The sequence below is a fragment of the Phyllobates terribilis genome, unplaced genomic scaffold (assembly GCF_046119375.1).
Source record: "Phyllobates terribilis strain yellow unplaced genomic scaffold, ASM4611937v1 Scaffold_9354__1_contigs__length_13648, whole genome shotgun sequence".
Taxonomy (NCBI): domain Eukaryota; kingdom Metazoa; phylum Chordata; class Amphibia; order Anura; family Dendrobatidae; genus Phyllobates; species Phyllobates terribilis.
Window position 1 is genome coordinate 1 of NW_027372091.1, and position 13649 is coordinate 13649.

The 13649-nt window shown below is 45.3% G+C and overlaps 10 non-coding genes across 10 annotated transcripts; all 10 read left to right on the forward strand.

The window, feature by feature from the left end:
* The first annotated feature begins 223 nt into the window (after window positions 1–223).
* On the forward strand, window positions 224–414 carry LOC141252779 (U2 spliceosomal RNA). The gene has a single exon (XR_012314096.1). It is a non-coding gene; the product is annotated as a U2 spliceosomal RNA (small nuclear RNA).
* A 1116-nt stretch (window positions 415–1530) lies between these two features.
* Window positions 1531–1721, forward strand: LOC141252786 (U2 spliceosomal RNA). Its single transcript, XR_012314102.1, has one exon. It is a non-coding gene; the product is annotated as a U2 spliceosomal RNA (small nuclear RNA).
* A 1115-nt stretch (window positions 1722–2836) lies between these two features.
* Window positions 2837–3027, forward strand: LOC141252787 (U2 spliceosomal RNA). The gene has a single exon (XR_012314103.1). It is a non-coding gene; the product is annotated as a U2 spliceosomal RNA (small nuclear RNA).
* A 1113-nt stretch (window positions 3028–4140) lies between these two features.
* LOC141252788 (U2 spliceosomal RNA) lies at window positions 4141–4331 on the forward strand. The gene has a single exon (XR_012314104.1). It is a non-coding gene; the product is annotated as a U2 spliceosomal RNA (small nuclear RNA).
* Window positions 4332–5446: 1115 nt separating this feature from the next.
* On the forward strand, window positions 5447–5637 carry LOC141252789 (U2 spliceosomal RNA). The gene has a single exon (XR_012314106.1). It is a non-coding gene; the product is annotated as a U2 spliceosomal RNA (small nuclear RNA).
* A 1115-nt stretch (window positions 5638–6752) lies between these two features.
* Window positions 6753–6943, forward strand: LOC141252780 (U2 spliceosomal RNA). The gene has a single exon (XR_012314097.1). It is a non-coding gene; the product is annotated as a U2 spliceosomal RNA (small nuclear RNA).
* Window positions 6944–8056: 1113 nt separating this feature from the next.
* On the forward strand, window positions 8057–8247 carry LOC141252785 (U2 spliceosomal RNA). The gene has a single exon (XR_012314101.1). It is a non-coding gene; the product is annotated as a U2 spliceosomal RNA (small nuclear RNA).
* A 1115-nt stretch (window positions 8248–9362) lies between these two features.
* Window positions 9363–9554, forward strand: LOC141252784 (U2 spliceosomal RNA). The gene has a single exon (XR_012314100.1). It is a non-coding gene; the product is annotated as a U2 spliceosomal RNA (small nuclear RNA).
* Window positions 9555–10669: 1115 nt separating this feature from the next.
* On the forward strand, window positions 10670–10860 carry LOC141252781 (U2 spliceosomal RNA). Its single transcript, XR_012314098.1, has one exon. It is a non-coding gene; the product is annotated as a U2 spliceosomal RNA (small nuclear RNA).
* A 1115-nt stretch (window positions 10861–11975) lies between these two features.
* LOC141252782 (U2 spliceosomal RNA) lies at window positions 11976–12166 on the forward strand. The gene has a single exon (XR_012314099.1). It is a non-coding gene; the product is annotated as a U2 spliceosomal RNA (small nuclear RNA).
* The last annotated feature ends 1483 nt before the right edge of the window (window positions 12167–13649 follow it).

Genomic DNA, 13649 nt, shown 5'->3' on the forward strand with positions numbered 1-13649 from the left:
AGGCGGGTGGGAACAGCAGGGGTGAAGGTGCTGTGTTTAAAGAGGTGGAGTTATGCAGATCTAAAACGCGGTGGATTGCAGCAGCAGCAAGCCGAAAAGTGCAGGCATGTAAGGGATCTAGAGGTTGACAACATGTCTTCTTAACGGGAGTCCAGGAGCTCATCTCCACAATGGACTTTTCAGGATCCTTGGGTGGCTCCGTAGTTTGAAACCAATTCTGGTTATCGCTTCTCGGCCTTTTGGCTAAGATCAAGTGTAGTATCTGTTCTTATCAGTTTAATATCTGATACGTCCCCTATCTGGGGACCATATATTAAATGGATTTTTAGAACAGGGAGATGGAAAAAGAGCTTGCTCTGTCCACTCCACGCATTGACCTGGTATTGCAGTATCTCCAGGACCGGTGCACCCCTTCTTTAATGCAGTTTCTAAAATCAGAAAGAATTGAATTCAATGTTTTTTGTTCATTTTGCTTGTTTGTCGGATTTTGGGATGGACTCTTTGGGCTTTGCTTTTCTTCTCCTCATTGGATTTTTCATGTTCAAAGTTGCAGAAGCCAGATTACAAGCTCATTTTGGTTCAACTTCAGCAACTGTGCATTGCATTGCCATGTAATGTGATGCAATGCTATCTTTCTAGCTCTCCCTTTTTACTTCCTTTTGGATAAACAGACATATTAGGCAAGCATTTTGGAGCTTTCACCTAAATAACTACAGGTGGTGAGATAAGCTGCACAATATAATTGACCTTTCAGTATATTGTTGCACACACACCATCTATTTAGCAAATGCCCTTGTTATCAACAGCAGCCTTTTAAACTCACCTGAGCTAACAGGTATGTGCGCTGGTTACTCTGCTGCGCTTAAAATTTCTTTTTTGGTTTGCTACAATGCCTTTTCTGAAACGTTGTCTCCTTCTGCTGGAACACTGACTTCTTTCATTTAATGCCTGCAGACTATAAAAGAGAACCCAACCCAAAAAGTTTGGTTGATTAGTCTGTGGCATTCTGTTAAACTGTTGCTTATGGCGGTCTCTGTGAGCTTCTCAGCGACATTCAGCCAGCCAGGTATCCTGCCTGCAGTAGATGGAATGTGGCAATGGAACGCTGGCTGCACGTGTCATAATAGGCTCTGAGCCTTTATATACCTGTGCACAGCAGCAGCCACCTTCAGTCTGCTGCTGGACAGCCAGCAGCAGCAGCAGCAGGAGAGGTATGTAATCAGGAGCCCTCCTGCTAAGGGTAGACAGCTGCTCGTTCCACCCCACCCCCGCCTTAATTGGTTCTCCTCCCTTCCAACGGTGGTTGAGGCGGGTGGGAACAGCAGGGGGTGAAGGTGCTGTGTTTAAAGAAGTGGAGTTATGCAGATCTAAAACGCGTGGATTGCAGCAGCAGCAAGCCGAAAAGTGCAGGCATGTAAGGGATCTAGAGGTTGACAACATGTCTTCTTAACGGGAGTCCAGGAGCTCATCTCCACAAATGGACTTTTCAGGATCCTTGGGTTGCTCCGTAGTTTGAAACCAATTCTGGTTATCGCTTCTCGGCCTTTTGGCTAAGATCAAGTGTAGTATCTGTTCTTATCAGTTTAATATCTGATACGTCCCCTATCTGGGGACCATATATTAAATGGATTTTTAGAACAGGGAGATGGAAAAAGAGCTTGCTCTGTCCACTCCACGCATTGACCTGGTATTGCAGTATCTCCAGGACCGGTGCACCCCTTCTTTAATGCAGTTTCTAAAATCAGAAAGAATTGAATTCAATGTTTTTTGTTCATTTTGCTTGTTTGTCGGATTTTGGGATGGACTCTTTGGCTTTGCTTTTCTTCTCCTCATTGGATTTTTCATGTTCAAAGTTGCAGAAGCCAGATTACAAGCTCATTTTGGTTCAACTTCAGCAACTGTGCATTGCATTGCCATGTAATGTGATGCAATGCTATCTTTCTAGCTCTCCCTTTTTACTTCCTTTTGGATAAACAGACATATTAGGCAAGCATTTTGGAGCTTTCACCTAAATAACTACAGGTGGTGAGATAAGCTGCACAATATAATTGACCTTTCAGTATATTGTTGCACACACACCATCTATTTAGCAAATGCCCTTGTTATCAACAGCAGCCTTTTAAACTCACCTGAGCTAACAGGTATGTGCGCTGGTTACTCTGCTGCGCTTAAAATTTCTTTTTTGGTTTGCTACAATGCCTTTTCTGAAACGTTGTCTCCTTCTGCTGGAACACTGACTTCTTTCATTTAATGCCTGCAGACTATAAAAGAGAACCCAACCCAAAAAGTTTGGTTTGATTAGTCTGTGGCATTCTGTTAAACTGTTGCTTATGGCGGTCTCTGTGAGCTTCTCAGCGACATTCAGCCAGCCAGGTATCCTGCTGCAGTAGATGGAATGTGGCAATGGAACGCTGGCTGCGCGTGTCATAATAGGCTCTGAGCCTTTATATACCTGTGCACAGCAGCAGCCACCTTCAGTCTGCTGCTGGACAGCCAGCAGCAGCAGCAGCAGGAGAGGTATGTAATCAGGAGCCCTCCTGCTAAGGGTAGACAGCTGCTCGTTCCACCCCACCCCCCGCCTTAATTGGTTCTCCTCCCTTCCAACGGTGTTGAGGCGGGTGGGAACAGCAGGGGGTGAAGGTGCTGTGTTTAAAGAGGTGGAGTTATGCAGATCTAAAACGCGTGGATTGCAGCAGCAGCAAGCCGAAAAGTGCAGGCATGTAAGGGATCTAGAGGTTGACAACATGTCTTCTTAACGGGAGTCCAGGAGCTCATCTCCACAAATGGACTTTTCAGGATCCTTGGGTGGCTCCGTAGTTTGAAACCAATTCTGGTTATCGCTTCTCGGCCTTTTGGCTAAGATCAAGTGTAGTATCTGTTCTTATCAGTTTAATATCTGATACGTCCCCTATCTGGGGACCATATATTAAATGGATTTTTAGAACAGGGAGATGGAAAAAGAGCTTGCTCTGTCCACTCCACGCATTGACCTGGTATTGCAGTATCTCCAGGACCGGTGCACCCCTTCTTTAATGCAGTTTCTAAAATCAGAAAGAATTGAATTCAATGTTTTTTGTTCATTTTGCTTGTTTGTCGGATTTTGGGATGGACTCTTTGGCTTTGCTTTTTCTTCTCCTCATTGGATTTTTCATGTTCAAAGTTGCAGAAGCCAGATTACAAGCTCATTTTGGTTCAACTTCAGCAACTGTGCATTGCATTGCCATGTAATGTGATGCAATGCTATCTTTCTAGCTCTCCCTTTTTACTTCCTTTTGGATAAACAGACATATTAGGCAAGCATTTTGGAGCTTTCACCTAAATAACTACAGGTGGTGAGATAAGCTGCACAATATAATTGACCTTTCAGTATATTGTTGCACACACACCATCTATTTAGCAAATGCCCTTGTTATCAACAGCAGCCTTTTAAACTCACCTGAGCTAACAGGTATGTGCGCTGGTTACTCTGCTGCGCTTAAATTTCTTTTTTGGTTTGCTACAATGCCTTTTCTGAAACGTTGTCTCCTTCTGCTGGAACACTGACTTCTTTCATTAATGCCTGCAGACTATAAAAGAGAACCCAACCCAAAAAGTTTGGTTGATTAGTCTGTGGCATTCTGTTAAACTGTTGCTTATGGCGGTCTCTGTGAGCTTCTCAGCGACATTCAGCCAGCCAGGTATCCTGCCTGCAGTAGATGGAATGTGGCAATGGAACGCTGGCTGCGCGTGTCATAATAGGCTCTGAGCCTTTATATACCTGTGCACAGCAGCAGCCACCTTCAGTCTGCTGCTGGACAGCCAGCAGCAGCAGCAGCAGGAGAGGTATGTAATCAGGAGCCCTCCTGCTAAGGGTAGACAGCTGCTCGTTCCACCCCACCCCCGCCTTAATTGGTTCTCCTCCCTTCCAACGGTGTTGAGGCGGGTGGGAACAGCAGGGGGTGAAGGTGCTGTGTTTAAAGAGGTGGAGTTATGCAGATCTAAAACGCGTGGATTGCAGCAGCAGCAAGCCGAAAAGTGCAGGCATGTAAGGGATCTAGAGGTTGACAACATGTCTTCTTAACGGGAGTCCAGGAGCTCATCTCCACAAATGGACTTTTCAGGATCCTTGGGTGGCTCCGTAGTTTGAAACCAATTCTGGTTATCGCTTCTCGGCCTTTTGGCTAAGATCAAGTGTAGTATCTGTTCTTATCAGTTTAATATCTGATACGTCCCCTATCTGGGGACCATATATTAAATGGATTTTTAGAACAGGGAGATGGAAAAAGAGCTTGCTCTGTCCACTCCACGCATTGACCTGGTATTGCAGTATCTCCAGGACCGGTGCACCCCTTCTTTAATGCAGTTTCTAAAATCAGAAAGAATTGAATTCAATGTTTTTTGTTCATTTTGCTTGTTTGTCGGATTTTGGGATGGACTCTTTGGCTTTGCTTTTCTTCTCCTCATTGGATTTTTCATGTTCAAAGTTGCAGAAGCCAGATTACAAGCTCATTTTGGTTCAACTTCAGCAACTGTGCATTGCATTGCCATGTAATGTGATGCAATGCTATCTTTCTAGCTCTCCCTTTTTACTTCCTTTTGGATAAACAGACATATTAGGCAAGCATTTTGGAGCTTTCACCTAAATAACTACAGGTGGTGAGATAAGCTGCACAATATAATTGACCTTTCAGTATATTGTTGCACACACACCATCTATTTAGCAAATGCCCTTGTTATCAACAGCAGCCTTTTAAACTCACCTGAGCTAACAGGTATGTGCGCTGGTTACTCTGCTGCGCTTAAAATTTCTTTTTTGGTTTGCTACAATGCCTTTTCTGAAACGTTGTCTCCTTCTGCTGGAACACTGACTTCTTTCATTTAATGCCTGCAGACTATAAAAGAGAACCCAACCCAAAAAGTTTGGTTGATTAGTCTGTGGCATTCTGTTAAACTGTTGCTTATGGCGGTCTCTGTGAGCTTCTCAGCGACATTCAGCCAGCCAGGTATCCTGCCTGCAGTAGATGGAATGTGGCAATGGAACGCTGGCTGCACGTGTCATAATAGGCTCTGAGCCTTTATATACCTGTGCACAGCAGCAGCCACCTTCAGTCTGCTGCTGGACAGCCAGCAGCAGCAGCAGCAGGAGAGGTATGTAATCAGGAGCCCTCCTGCTAAGGGTAGACAGCTGCTCGTTCCACCCCACCCCCCGCCTTAATTGGTTCTCCTCCCTTCCAACGGTGTTGAGGCGGGTGGGAACAGCAGGGGGTGAAGGTGCTGTGTTTAAAGAGGTGGAGTTATGCAGATCTAAAACGCGTGGATTGCAGCAGCAGCAAGCCGAAAAGTGCAGGCATGTAAGGGATCTAGAGGTTGACAACATGTCTTCTTAACGGGAGTCCAGGAGCTCATCTCCACAAATGGACTTTTCAGGATCCTTGGGTGGCTCCGTAGTTTGAAACCAATTCTGGTTATCGCTTCTCGGCCTTTTGGCTAAGATCAAGTGTAGTATCTGTTCTTATCAGTTTAATATCTGATACGTCCCCTATCTGGGGACCATATATTAAATGGATTTTTAGAACAGGGAGATGGAAAAAGAGCTTGCTCTGTCCACTCCACGCATTGACCTGGTATTGCAGTATCTCCAGGACCGGTGCACCCCTTCTTTAATGCAGTTTCTAAAATCAGAAAGAATTGAATTCAATGTTTTTTGTTCATTTTGCTTGTTTGTCGGATTTTGGGATGGACTCTTTGGCTTTGCTTTTCTTCTCCTCATTGGATTTTTCATGTTCAAAGTTGCAGAAGCCAGATTACAAGCTCATTTTGGTTCAACTTCAGCAACTGTGCATTGCATTGCCATGTAATGTGATGCAATGCTATCTTTCTAGCTCTCCCTTTTTACTTCCTTTTGGATAAACAGACATATTAGGCAAGCATTTTGGAGCTTTCACCTAAATAACTACAGGTGGTGAGATAAGCTGCACAATATAATTGACCTTTCAGTATATTGTTGCACACACACCATCTATTTAGCAAATGCCCTTGTTATCAACAGCAGCCTTTTAAACTCACCTGAGCTAACAGGTATGTGCGCTGGTTACTCTGCTGCGCTTAAAATTTCTTTTTTGGTTTGCTACAATGCCTTTTCTGAAACGTTGTCTCCTTCTGCTGGAACACTGACTTCTTTCATTTAATGCCTGCAGACTATAAAAGAGAACCCAACCCAAAAAGTTTGGTTGATTAGTCTGTGGCATTCTGTTAAACTGTTGCTTATGGCGGTCTCTGTGAGCTTCTCAGCGACATTCAGCCAGCCAGGTATCCTGCCTGCAGTAGATGGAATGTGGCAATGGAACGCTGGCTGCGCGTGTCATAATAGGCTCTGAGCCTTTATATACCTGTGCACAGCAGCAGCCACCTTCAGTCTGCTGCTGGACAGCCAGCAGCAGCAGCAGCAGGAGAGGTATGTAATCAGGAGCCCTCCTGCTAAGGGTAGACAGCTGCTCGTTCCACCCCACCCCCCGCCTTAATTGGTTCTCCTCCCTTCCAACGGTGTTGAGGCGGGTGGGAACAGCAGGGGGTGAAGGTGCTGTGTTTAAAGAGGTGGAGTTATGCAGATCTAAAACGCGTGGATTGCAGCAGCAGCAAGCCGAAAAGTGCAGGCATGTAAGGGATCTAGAGGTTGACAACATGTCTTCTTAACGGGAGTCCAGGAGCTCATCTCCACAAATGGACTTTTCAGGATCCTTGGGTGGCTCCGTAGTTTGAAACCAATTCTGGTTATCGCTTCTCGGCCTTTTGGCTAAGATCAAGTGTAGTATCTGTTCTTATCAGTTTAATATCTGATACGTCCCCTATCTGGGGACCATATATTAAATGGATTTTTAGAACAGGGAGATGGAAAAAGAGCTTGCTCTGTCCACTCCACGCATTGACCTGGTATTGCAGTATCTCCAGGACCGGTGCACCCCTTCTTTAATGCAGTTTCTAAAATCAGAAAGAATTGAATTCAATGTTTTTTGTTCATTTTGCTTGTTTGTCGGATTTTGGGATGGACTCTTTGGCTTTGCTTTTCTTCTCCTCATTGGATTTTTCATGTTCAAAGTTGCAGAAGCCAGATTACAAGCTCATTTTGGTTCAACTTCAGCAACTGTGCATTGCATTGCCATGTAATGTGATGCAATGCTATCTTTCTAGCTCTCCCTTTTTACTTCCTTTTGGATAAACAGACATATTAGGCAAGCATTTTGGAGCTTTCACCTAAATAACTACAGGTGGTGAGATAAGCTGCACAATATAATTGACCTTTCAGTATATTGTTGCACACACACCATCTATTTAGCAAATGCCCTTGTTATCAACAGCAGCCTTTTAAACTCACCTGAGCTAACAGGTATGTGCGCTGGTTACTCTGCTGCGCTTAAAATTTCTTTTTTGGTTTGCTACAATGCCTTTTCTGAAACGTTGTCTCCTTCTGCTGGAACACTGACTTCTTTCATTTAATGCCTGCAGACTATAAAGAGAACCCAACCCAAAAAAGTTTGGTTGATTAGTCTGTGGCATTCTGTTAAACTGTTGCTTATGGCGGTCTCTGTGAGCTTCTCAGCGACATTCAGCCAGCCAGGTATCCTGCCTGCAGTAGATGGAATGTGGCAATGGAACGCTGGCTGCACGTGTCATAATAGGCTCTGAGCCTTTATATACCTGTGCACAGCAGCAGCCACCTTCAGTCTGCTGCTGGACAGCCAGCAGCAGCAGCAGCAGGAGAGGTATGTAATCAGGAGCCCTCCTGCTAAGGGTAGACAGCTGCTCGTTCCACCCCACCCCCCGCCTTAATTGGTTCTCCTCCCTTCCAACGGTGTTGAGGCGGGTGGGAACAGCAGGGGGTGAAGGTGCTGTGTTTAAAGAGGTGGAGTATGCAGATCTAAAACGCGTGGATTGCAGCAGCAGCAAGCGAAAAGTGCAGGCATGTAAGGGATCTAGAGGTTGACAACATGTCTTCTTAACGGGAGTCCAGGAGCTCATCTCCACAAATGGACTTTTCAGGATCCTTGGGTGGCTCCGTAGTTTGAAACCAATTCTGGTTATCGCTTCTCGGCCTTTTGGCTAAGATCAGTGTAAGTATCTGTTCTTATCAGTTTAATATCTGATACGTCCCCTATCTGGGGACCATATATTAAATGGATTTTTAGAACAGGGAGATGGAAAAAGAGCTTGCTCTGTCCACTCCACGCATTGACCTGGTATTGCAGTATCTCCAGGACCGGTGCACCCCTTCTTTAATGCAGTTTCTAAAATCAGAAAGAATTGAATTCAATGTTTTTTGTTTCATTTTGCTTGTTTGTCGGATTTTGGGATGGACTCTTTGGCTTTGCTTTTCTTCTCCTCATTGGATTTTTCATGTTCAAAGTTGCAGAAGCCAGATTACAAGCTCATTTTGGTTCAACTTCAGCAACTGTGCATTGCATTGCCATGTAATGTGATGCAATGCTATCTTTCTAGCTCTCCCCTTTTTACTTCCTTTTGGATAAACAGACATCTTAGGCAAGCATTTTGGAGCTTTCACCTAAATAACTACAGGTGGTGAGATAAGCTGCACAATATAATTGACCTTTCAGTATATTGTTGCACACACACCATCTATTTAGCAAATGCCTTGTTATCAACAGCAGCCTTTTAAACTCACCTGAGCTAACAGGTATGTGCGCTGGTTACTCTGCTGCGCTTAAAATTTCTTTTTTGGTTTGCTACAATGCCTTTTCTGAAACGTTGTCTCCTTCTGCTGGAACACTGACTTCTTTCATTAATGCCTGCAGACTATAAAAGAGAACCCAACCCAAAAAGTTTGGTTGATTAGTCTGTGGCATTCTGTTAAACTGTTGCTTATGGCGGTCTCTGTGAGCTTCTCAGCGACATTCAGCAGCCAGGTATCCTGCCTGCAGTAGATGGAATGTGGCAATGGAACGCTGGCTGCGCGTGTCATAATAGGCTCTGAGCCTTTATATACCTGTGCACAGCAGCAGCCACCTTCAGTCTGCTGCTGGACAGCCAGCAGCAGCAGCAGCAGGAGAGGTATGTAATCAGGAGCCCTCCTGCTAAGGGTAGACAGCTGCTCGTTCCACCCCACCCCCCGCCTTAATTGGTTCTCCTCCCTTCCAACGGTGTTGAGGCGGGTGGGAACAGCAGGGGGTGAAGGTGCTGTGTTTAAAGAGGTGGAGTTATGCAGATCCTAAAACGCGTGGATTGCAGCAGCAGCAAGCCGAAAAGTGCAGGCATGTAAGGGATCTAGAGGTTGACAACATGTCTTCTTAACGGGAGTCCAGGAGCTCATCTCCACAAATGGACTTTTCAGGATCCTTGAGTGGCTCCGTAGTTTGAAACCAATTCTGTTTATCGCTTCTCGGCCTTTTGGCTAAGATCAAGTGTAGTATCTGTTCTTATCAGTTTAATATCTGATACGTCCCCTATCTGGGGACCATATATTTAAATGGATTTTTAGAACAGGGAGATGGAAAAAGAGCTTGCTCTGTCCACTCCACGCATTGACCTGGTATTGCAGTATCTCCAGGACCGGTGCACCCCTTCTTTAATGCAGTTTCTAAAATCAGAAAGAATTGAATTCAATGTTTTTTGTTCATTTTGCTTGTTTGTCGGATTTTGGGATGGACTCTTTGGCTTTGCTTTTCTTCTCCTCATTGGATTTTTCATGTTCAAAGTTGCAGAAGCCAGATTACAAGCTCATTTTGGTTCAACTTCAGCAACTGTGCATTGCATTGCCATGTAATGTGATGCAATGCTATCTTTCTAGCTCTCCCTTTTTACTTCCTTTTGGATAAACAGACATATTAGGCAAGCATTTTGGAGCTTTCACCTAAATAACTACAGGTGGTGAGATAAGCTGCACAATATAATTGACCTTTCAGTATATTGTTGCACACGCACCATCTATTTAGCAAATGCCCTTGTTATCAACAGCAGCCTTTTAAACTCACCTGAGCTAACAGGTATGTGCGCTGGTTACTCTGCTGCGCTTAAAATTTCTTTTTTGGTTTGCTACAATGCCTTTTCTGAAACGTTGTCTCCTTCTGCTGTAACACTGACTTCTTTCATTAATGCCTGCAGGACTATAAAAGAGAACCCAACCCTAAAAGTTTGGTTGATTAGTCTGTGGCATTCTGTTAAACTGTTGCTTATGGCGGTCTCTGTGAGCTTCTCAGCGACATTCAGCCAGCCAGGTATCCTGCCTGCAGTAGATGGAATGTGGCAATGGAACGCTGGCTGCGCGTGTCATAATAGGCTCTGAGCCTTTATATACCTGTGCACAGCAGCAGCCACCTTCAGTCTGCTGCTGGACAGCCAGCAGCAGCAGCAGCAGGAGAGGTATGTAATCAGGAGCCCTCCTGCTAAGGGTAGACAGCTGCTCGTTCCACCCCACCCCCCGCCTTAATTGGTTCTCCTCCCTTCCAACGGTGTTGAGGCGGGTGGGAACAGCAGGGGGTGAAGGTGCTGTGTTTAAAGAGGTGGAGTTATGCAGATCTAAAACGCGTGGATTGCAGCAGCAGCAAGCCGAAAAGTGCAGGCATGTAAGGGATCTAGAGGTTGACAACATGTCTTCTTAACGGGAGTCCAGGAGCTCATCTCCACAAATGGACTTTTCAGGATCCTTGGGTGGCTCCGTAGTTTGAAACCAATTCTGGTTATCGCTTCTCGGCCTTTTGGCTAAGATCAAGTGTAGTATCTGTTCTTATCAGTTTAATATCTGATACGTCCCCTATCTGGGGACCATATATTAAATGGATTTTTAGAACAGGGAGATGGAAAAAGAGCTTGCTCTGTCCACTCCACGCATTGACCTGGTATTGCAGTATCTCCAGGACCGGTGCACCCCTTCTTTAATGCAGTTTCTAAAATCAGAAAGAATTGAATTCAATGTTTTTTGTTCATTTTGCTTGTTTGTCGGATTTTGGGATGGACTCTTTGGCTTTGCTTTTCTTCTCCTCATTGGATTTTTCATGTTCAAAGTTGCAGAAGCCAGATTACAAGCTCATTTTGGTTCAACTTCAGCAACTGTGCATTGCATTGCCATGTAATGTGATGCAATGCTATCTTTCTAGCTCTCCCTTTTTACTTCCTTTTGGATAAACAGACATATTAGGCAAGCATTTTGGAGCTTTCACCTAAATAACTACAGGTGGTGAGATAAGCTGCACAATATAATTGACCTTTCAGTATATTGTTGCACACACACCATCTATTTAGCAAATGCCCTTGTTATCAACAGCAGCCTTTTAAACTCACCTGAGCTAACAGGTATGTGCGCTGGTTACTCTGCTGCGCTTAAAATTTCTTTTTTGGTTTGCTACAATGCCTTTTCTGAAACGTTGTCTCCTTCTCCTGGAACACTGACTTCTTTCATTTAATGCCTGCAGACTATAAAAGAGAACCCAACCCAAAAAGTTTGGTTGATTAGTCTGTGGCATTCTGTTAAACTGTTGCTTATGGCGGTCTCTGTGAGCTTCTCAGCGACATTCAGCCAGCCAGGTATCCTGCCTGCAGTAGATGGAATGTGGCAATGGAACGCTGGCTGCGCGTGTCATAATAGGCTCTGAGCCTTTATATACCTGTGCACAGCAGCAGCCACCTTCAGTCTGCTGCTGGACAGCCAGCAGCAGCAGCAGCAGGAGAGGTATGTAATCAGGAGCCCTCCTGCTAAGGGTAGACAGCTGCTCGTTCCACCCCACCCCCCGCCTTAATTGGTTCTCCTCCCTTCCAACGGTGTTGAGGCGGGTGGGAACAGCAGGGGGTGAAGGTGCTGTGTTTAAAGAGGTGGAGTTATGCAGATCTAAAATGCGTGGATTGCAGCAGCAGCAAGCCGAAAAGTGCAGGCATGTAAGGGATCTAGAGGTTGACAACATGTCTTCTTAACGGGAGTCCAGGAGCTCATCTCCACAAATGGACTTTTCAGGATCCTTGGGTGGCTCCGTAGTTTGAAACCAATTCTGGTTATCGCTTCTCGGCCTTTTGGCTAAGATCAAGTGTAGTATCTGTTCTTATCAGTTTAATATCTGATACGTCCCCTATCTGGGGACCATATATTAAATGGATTTTTAGAACAGGGAGATGGAAAAAGAGCTTGCTCTGTCCACTCCACGCATTGACCTGGTATTGCAGTATCTCCAGGACCGGTGCACCCCTTCTTTAATGCAGTTTCTATAATCAGAAAGAATTGAATTCAATGTTTTTTGTTTATTTTGCTTGTTTGTCGGATTTTGGGATGGACTCTTTGGCTTTGCTTTTCTTCTCCTCATTGGATTTTTCATGTTCAAAGTTGCAGAAGCCAGATTACAAGCTCATTTTGGTTCAACTTCAGCAACTGTGCATTGCATTGCCATGTAATGTGATGCAATGCTATCTTTCTAGCTCTCCCTTTTTACTTCCTTTTGGATAAACAGACATATTAGGCAAGCATTTTGGAGCTTTCACCTAAATAACTACAGGTGGTGAGATAAGCTGCACAATATAATTGACCTTTCAGTATATTGTTGCACACACACCATCTATTTAGCAAATGCCCTTGTTATCAACAGCAGCCTTTTAAACTCACCTGAGCTAACAGGTATGTGCGCTGGTTACTCTGCTGCGCTTAAAATTTCTTTTTTGGTTTGCTACAATGCCTTTTCTGAAACGTTGTCTCCTTCTGCTGGAACACTGACTTCTTTCATTTAATGCCTGCAGACTATAAAAGAGAACCCAACCCAAAAAGTTTGGTTGATTAGTCTGTGGCATTCTGTTAAACTGTTGCTTATGGCGGTCTCTGTGAGCTTCTCAGCGACATTCAGCCAGCCAGGTATCCTGCCTGCAGTAGATGGAATGTGGCAATGGAACGCTGGCTGCGCGTGTCATAATAGGCTCTGAGCCTTTATATACCTGTGCACAGCAGCAGCCACCTTCAGTCTGCTGCTGGACAGCCAGCAGCAGCAGCAGCAGGAGAGGTATGTAATCAGGAGCCCTCCTGCTAAGGGTAGACAGCTGCTCATTCCACCCCACCCCCCGCCTTAATTGGTTCTCCTCCCTTCCAACGGTGTTGAGGCGGGTGGGAACAGCAGGGGGTGAAGGTGCTGTGTTTAAAGAGGTGGAGTTATGCAGATCTAAAACGCGTGGATTGCAGCAGCAGCAAGCCGAAAAGTGCAGGCATGTAAGGGATCTAGAGGTTGACAACATGTCTTCTTAACGGGAGTCTAGGAGCTCATCTCCACAAATGGACTTTTCAGGATCCTTGGGTGGCTCCGTAGTTTGAAACCAATTCTGGTTATCGCTTCTCGGCCTTTTGGCTGAGATCAGGTGCAGTGATCTAACGGTTGCTGCCTTGGTCTTGGCTGAGAGGTGCCCGGGGTACCCGGCTCCTTGGCCTGGGGGGATCGTCTCACCTTTTGGTGGGACTTCACCCCCCTGCTGCTATTAGGGAGCTGGCTTAGTCCCCGGGCAACAAGTTGCGATCCCCAGGCGAAAGGCCGAGCCCGTAGTGACGGTAAGCCTTTGCCACTTTGGTGAGATGCCTTGTTCATTTCAATTTTCCACTGGCTCCGGCCAGATCAGGAACTCGGTGCGTATCGAGGTTCCAGCAAACCATGTCGGATATGACAACCCCCGTGAGTTCTATGTACAGATTTTGAGAGATC